At 31.2% G+C, this 7,602-nt stretch overlaps 1 long non-coding RNA gene across 1 annotated transcript; it reads left to right on the forward strand.

Moving 5' to 3' along the window:
- The first annotated feature begins 2,834 nt into the window (after positions 1 to 2,834).
- Positions 2,835 to 5,978, forward strand: LOC134540539 (uncharacterized). Its single transcript, XR_010076455.1, has 2 exons — positions 2,835 to 3,152; positions 5,062 to 5,978. It is a non-coding gene; the product is annotated as an uncharacterized LOC134540539 (long non-coding RNA).
- Positions 5,979 to 7,602: the final 1,624 nt, after the last annotated feature.

Here is a 7,602-nt window from a genome sequence, read left to right on the forward strand (position 1 = left end):
GATAACAAATAACTTTAACCAATGTATAAATGCCCGAGCAAGAATCCGAACCCCGTAATATTGCTAACAATTGTTTTGTAGCGATTGAGTTGTTTTCATGTAAAAGTACAAATTTACAAATATCTGTCATTTTACACGATAATCTCAGTTCCATTAACAAAAAAAAAGTATTTACAGTGTCGTAACCATTTTCCAAATGTAGCTTGCAAAGAATCACCGCAGAGCCGTCGAGGGAAACAAAGGGCCCATTGCTCAGTGAAAAATTTGGCAAACCCTACAATTAAAGAAAAATAAAGACTGTAAATGTTACCATGTCAACAACTGTAAACTCAATCTGCGTGGAAATCATAACTTGATAGGTTTCCAGCGAATTCTAATAGCATTTGCAAGAACAAAACTCTAAACTCGTTCGGGCCCCCTCGGTGCTCGCTTCCCTCCCTTTTCTCAACGGCCCGGGATCACGTGACGATTGTTTACGAACAACAACAACCCAATGAAGTTTGTAAACATTTTGGACAGGACAACAGTGGCAAATGTTAAATAGATAGCAGGAATTATTTTTAACCCTGTAAAATTTGAGACGAGATACATGACACATGACACAGATGTAACACCCTTTACCCTACCCAATTCTTCTTCAATCACCAATGGGGGTAAATAATCTACAGGACATAATTCGGCACTTATGCGAAGAAAGCTTATTGAATAGTTGTAAAGGTTCCAATCACAAATTGCATTGGGACAAGTGTTTATGTCAATAAATTGGTAGTGCTTTGAAATATACTGTATAAAACTTTCTTAATTTTTTATGAAAAATATTTTACTCATATATTTACGTGGTTTTTCTAGTACCTAAATGAAATAATATTTTGGTAGAGCTATATATTTATATTGAAAAGATTTTCATACCAGCTGTGTGTTCAAGCATTGTCTACGTTTCCTGGTTGGTTGGGTTTATATCAGGTATATGTCTACTGTATACACACAAATTATAGCCATCCAGTGCGGAAGTAAACGCGTCCTGAATGGCCCGGCCAAACAAGGAGATGGATTCTCTTGCAGACGGCTGCCAATTACAAAAGTAACAATCGCTAGCCCAGGTATACTTTGTATATTATTTGATTATATATTAAATAGTAAAATTATGTTCTTAAATAGACATATGAGTAATTGAGTATTTGAATTTCACACGTAGATAATAAGCTTCTATAAAAACAAAAGTAAAAATAATTTAAAAAAATTAGTTCGTTAACAAATGTCTTTTGTAGGCATAATGTGACTAAAAGGTTGGATGGCAAACAATTAATTAAGAAAGTTCATGAAATTATAAATAACGGCCTTAGCTGAAGATGACAAATTTCCGGGACAGGTTCAAGACAAAAACCTCGCGTACAGCTGCCGGTGTTGAACCATAGTTCACCGGGCTGACACGGACGTAGAATCAACGAGACATCATTTCATAGGCAGAACCAAAGTTTAAAATGTGAAAAAACACACAAAATTCGAACTTCATGCAATAATGTTGTAGACACACAAACAATTGCAAAAAAAGTAATAAAAATGGCCAAAATAAAAAGATAATTCTCTATCTCCCCCTTTTATTCCTCATCTCATGTGGCTTTGTAGTGGAAGTGTGTGGTGGTGGTAAAGGCTAGAATGAGACAGTTAAACACTGTTGTGTGAACAACGGTAAAAATGTTTATTAAACTTCGTACAAATTCAACTAAACTTCCACTCATGCATTCTTGGGACTCTTATGTTTAATGCAATATACATAGTGAGTAAACCTCAAAAAATATCTGTAAACAGAGAAAAATTCAGGTTACTCGCTGTCCCAAAACTAATCACAAAGAACAATACCAGAAAATATGTATCATTGCAGCTCATTAAAAAAATTATTATTACACATAAATACTACAAACAAAGAACTAGGCTGCAGACTGAATAGAAAACAAAGTCACTATAGTTTAACTTACGATGGTTACAGCAACCAAAACACGTCATTCATTAATCTTCCTATATTTACATAACTATACATCTTGTATATAGTTCGTAAGACATAAAACATGAAATAATTTTTACACTGATAATGTCACTTACAACTAATCTTTATATATATATTTCTTGTGTGCGTGTGTATGTCACTGAACTCCTCCTAGACGGCTGGACCGATTTTGATGAAATTTTGTGTGTGAGTTCACGGGGATTCGAGGATGGTTTAGATTCACAATTGGATATTTTATCTCGATTCTGAGTTAAGAAAAACTAAAAAAAAACACGCTTTAAAAGCAAAAATTGCAACGCATTATTAGAAACCATTAAGTTTTGCTATTGTAAGGAACTAAGTAGAGAGTAAGAAAAAAATAAAGATCCTGACAGTTTATAGCGTCGCCATATTTGTTTCAATTTTCAATACCCTTTTTGTATATTACAATTTAAATTGCAGAAAAAAAATCATGTTTCATAGCCACACAAATAGTGAGGATGGTTTAGATTCACAATTGGATATTTTATCTCGATTCTGAGTTAAGAAAAACTAAAAAAAACACGCTTTAAAAGCAAAAATTGCAACGCATTATTAGAAGCCATTAAGTTTTTCTATTGTAAGGAACTAAGTAGAGAGTAAGAAAAAAATAAAGATCCTGACAGTTTATAGTGTCGCCATATTTGTTTCAATTTTCAATACCCTTTTTGTATATTACAATTTAAATTGCAGAAAAAAATCATCTTTCATAGCACACAAATAGTGAGTGTGTGTAATTTCTCTATGTCCACGAGGTCTCGCCGCGTCATATTTCTCCTTGGAGCGAACCCGTCCGCTTAATTAAGGTTAATTCTACTACAGGTTAGGAAGAAAACGGGTTTTCTTATGGGCGAGTTTGGCACAGGGAAAAATTCTGCCGCTAGGTGCGCTGGCGTAGCGAAAGGGTAACACTTTACACACTGCCATTGAGGGTGAACGTGAGAAAACCGCATTGAAGTAAAATAAAATAGTCGGTATGGTATTTAGTTATGTGCTTTTTGTTTGCAAGAATTATATTGAACAAGTCTTCCGTTAAGAACGTGTAAATTTCACAACTTTGTGCCTTTTGGGCACGTAAATAAAAGCTATACTGCGTTTATGTTTCGCCGCGAGCAATCTGCATATGAAGGTAAGCAAATATTTGAGGTAAGTTATGTCTGGATGAAAAAAGATGTGCTTGTTTGTGTTTTTATCGGTTTGATATCACAGTAACTATACTATTTAGTTTGTGAATGTTGTTGATTCTCGGATTAATGGAAATTAGGCGAATAATAACTAAAGTGAAGTTGAGGTCATGACCTCACTTTACCTTACTTCACTTTACCTGCAGGTAAGCTTTGTACTTCAATTACAGATTTACTTGTTAATATAGCAAGCATAACATAAACAACCTTTCGCTTGGTTATTATTCGACTGATTTCTCGGGATATGCGACAGTCTTTCCAAGCTTAACGTAAATTTTATTCATGCCACTAATACAATTTACATACCATATTCCATTATCAGTTACAGCAAGTCCGAATTTAAAATTTACGGACACAAAACATTGGTGATTTACTAAGATATTTAAGAGAAAAATAATTGTTTTTTCAACTTTTCATCGCTTCACTGTGAAATTTGGTTTTCAAAACTATGAGTGTAGTGAGCTTGTATGGTGCACCCATCTACTTGCAGCATTTGTGCTTGTTTAGAAATTTGAAATAGGGATAAAATGTGGTAGGTAAATGGTTGTTCCTTTTGTGCTTAATCTTCAAGCACTATGTGAAGCAAAAATTAAATAATTAGATCAATGCTATTGGATGTGTAGTTTAAAGGGGCGGTTCTTAACTAAACGATTTTACTATTTTTTTTTGTAGTTAGCCTAACTCACTGACTATTTTAATATCTCAATCGTTGTAATGTAACTAACCTAACCAACTGTCCACACCCACTATTTAAGTATTTTAAACGCAGCTTACTAAATATAACCTAACCAACCATTTTCACAGTATCAAAATTATTGACATATTTTTTAAAAATTATGTTATTGTAGTATACTGTTTTAACATGTAGAAACGTTAGGTTAGCTACATTAAAATTACTGTGAAATGGAGTGAATGATTGGTTAGGTTAGTTTTATGTGTATGTTGCAGAACTATTAGTTATTAAAATGGAAACGGGACAAACAAAATTATTCAAATTTTCAACCACATGGTTGCCTTCATAAGAGTGGAGAATACACCATGTAGATATGTGTAAAGGTTTTAAGTTGGATTTTTTATATTTAATTTACTTATTTATTATGCTGTAAGTGATGGCCTCAATTTAATTATTTGTTTATTAAATTGAAATCTCATTGCAAAGTACCACACTTAATTAAAACATATATTCTATATCCATGTAATATGTTTTAAAATTGTGAACTTTTATAATGAAGTACCAAAGCTGTATTTTTTATGTTTCAATGGAATTTCACTGAAGTCAAAACATATGTTTTAGAGAAGTAATATAAGCAATTGTAACTATCACGTTTTAAAATTACTAGCTGATTGTTTTTAAATATATCAAATTGTGCTGGAAAAATCAGTGAAATAATATGTGTATTTGTATTACTAAGCCTGCACTAGAATTAATTTGTCCCTTGGCATGTAGTGTCTCTTGCTCCTGCCCTCTCTGTCGTCACCAGGTGCTCAGAGGCAGGGAATGCTACAATTGATATGTCCATAAATTTGTCCCTATTTTTCATTTTCAACACTGATTACTTTCCTGCATTTCATAACATTTTTTTCTGAGGTCTAAAATATAGTTATTGAAAATTTTATAAGGCAAAAAAATTAAATTCCAATTGCAATATTGAACTTTTCCTATAGACATCACATAAGGATTAGTTAATTAGCTATTATTTGCTTTAAAAAATCAGCAATGAATGTTTTTTTTAAATAATACATACCTCCAATATGTTTTGGTTGACCTTTGATGTGAGAAGGTAACGAAAGCCAATAGAATTAAGTGTATGTGACAACTCAATGATTGATGTTATCATTACTCTTATTCCACAGGCTGTTGATGGTGAAAGAAACAATTCTGGCTGATATTTGGTGGATAATTCCCATGTGTCAATATACTCCAAGAAACCAAGAAGTGTCTACATAAGAAATAATCATTAAGTATTTTTCATGTTCCAATACAGGAAAATCTTTATTTTTAAGTGCAGATTATGAATAGAAGCAAATATTTCTTTTAATGTTAAATTATTACTGTATTGTTTTTATATCAGTTATTATAAAAATTAACTAAACAAATAATTCTGAGTAGCCTATTTGTTATGTACAGACATAATATTGAAATATTTCAAAATTTAGAGTTTTACCTTTTCATCATCTGATCCAACAGTCAGGCCTTTCCATGGTTTGTTGTTGTCTAGTATGGAATAAACTTGTGCAACTTTTTCTATGTAATTTACGGTGCCAGAAATATTTTCTATACCAGGCTTGTTACTGTAAAACTTCAAAGCTGCAGCTGTTTTCATTGTGAAAAGCTACAAGCATGAAAATTTCATTATAATTTTTACAGCAATAAGAAATTATTTTTTTTTAAGGTGAGTTTCATGTAAGTTTCTAACCAGTTTTAATCATGTAATTACCCTCAATGTATTGTGTTTGTGTGATAAGTAAATTAAATTATTAAGCTAGGTTGTTTGTATAAAAAAATGTTAAATATAAAACTATACTGGTGACATACAATTTATTAATTTTTTTAGTTCTTAAATATAATGTTTTCATCAGTGATTATTGGATTATTTCAGTTAATGCATATGCCCAATACAAATAACTTAATAATTTAACGTCTGGTGTAGCCTAGTAAGTTGAATTTTAATTTGTAGTAGTATCAAAATAATTAAAGTAAAACTTTTGTTGTCTCCCCATGTTACAAATATAAATAATTAATGGTAAAAAATAAACTGTCTATAAAATTATTTTTGTGTACTTATTTAATAAAACAAGTATATATATTTAATTTACAAAATAATTTTTATGTGCTGTGTGCACAGGATGTGAATAAATTGGCAGAGTCCATATTTCCCATATCATTCCCAAAAATGCTCTTGGAAGCAAAAGAAAATTGTGTTCATAAATTCATTAGTGCCACTGGTAGTTATTCGGTAAAGAAAACAATGACAAGTACCATTATCGCTTAAATTTTGATGTGTGTAACTTTTATTATGAATAACTGCATTATGGAAATTACATAATTTGTACAGCAATTTGTAGTTACCTGCTTCATGAGAGTAACACTCATTTTCTGGAAATTTTTTGGCTGCACATGTTTATATTTTTAATTTGGGGCCGTTCTTTGTAAACCATTGTGTGATAAAATAGGATTTTCTAAGCCCAGTGTAAAGGAATTTTTCAGATTGAAATTAAAATTCCCTTAAAGCTTTACTTAACAGTGATTAAATTAACTCACATAGGTTTTGTTTTATTGAAAAGCAAATACTTTGAAAATTATTATTCCTATTGTAATACATTCAAAATATTTAAAAGAATTTCATCTGTAATGTGTTATATTTCATCTTTTTTTTTTTTTAATTTTTTTCTTCTGAATTGTGCTGGTGCCCAAGTTTTAATAAACATTGCAAATTATACTGCAATAAGGTAATTTTAAACAGACAATTATAGTCAAGTCTTTAAGTGAACATAGATTAACTGAATTTCATGTTACGATTCTCAATTCTATACCTTTAATAATAAAACTTAAATGTATTTCTTTCAATTTTATGTTTTACTTAAAAGATATGAAATAAAATATCATGTGATGCCTGCCCTGCAAATAGAGCACTTTTCTGCCATAATTGTTTTACAGCAGATCCAATGTTCCTGAAGAGCCAAAAAATTGCGGATAAAAAAAAAGGCAAGTTAATTTCCCCTGCCATGAAGAAAAAAAAATATTTTGTAGGACTTAATGCAAAAAAACTATCATAATGCACACACAAAATTCACAGCTATGCTATGCTGTAGAATAAAATCAAGTAATTATCTTAAAAACCACTTTACTACTGTATGGTAAAAATTTTTCATTAAAAGTAAAAATGCCATCAGCAACTGTAAATTGTTTTAAGTGCGATTTTGGTTACTTTGAAATTTTAAATTTAAATGGTCGTAACTGCAGCAAGTATTGTATTTGATTCAAAAATGAACTTACACTCATCTCTAGTTTTCTTCTGTATGGCTTGCGCTGTGTCAAGTATGAAGGAAAGTTTGGATAAATAGTTGGCACTGCAGATTTTGTTAAAGTTACTTTACCTCTTGGTATCTTGATGGTTTCACCTTGAACTTCGTGAACATAATTTCTTAATATCATTTGTTCCTGAAATGTGTATACATAGTTGCTAATTACTTGACAGATTACCGCTGTAATAACAGCTGTGTTCAACATGTATGCCACATGCCACTTCATGTCCTGTAACAATTTGTGCTCTTTAAAAACTGTGCATAGTTGAATTTGAGCACATTATTGTTCGAGCTAAGTGGTTGTTAATGGATTTTCTCATTTTCAACCCAATCCACAATAATAAGCCCTCATTTGTTGTATTCAAATAT

This window comes from Bacillus rossius, chromosome 1 (genome assembly GCF_032445375.1).
Source record: "Bacillus rossius redtenbacheri isolate Brsri chromosome 1, Brsri_v3, whole genome shotgun sequence".
NCBI classification, from domain to species: Eukaryota; Metazoa; Arthropoda; class Insecta; order Phasmatodea; family Bacillidae; genus Bacillus; species Bacillus rossius.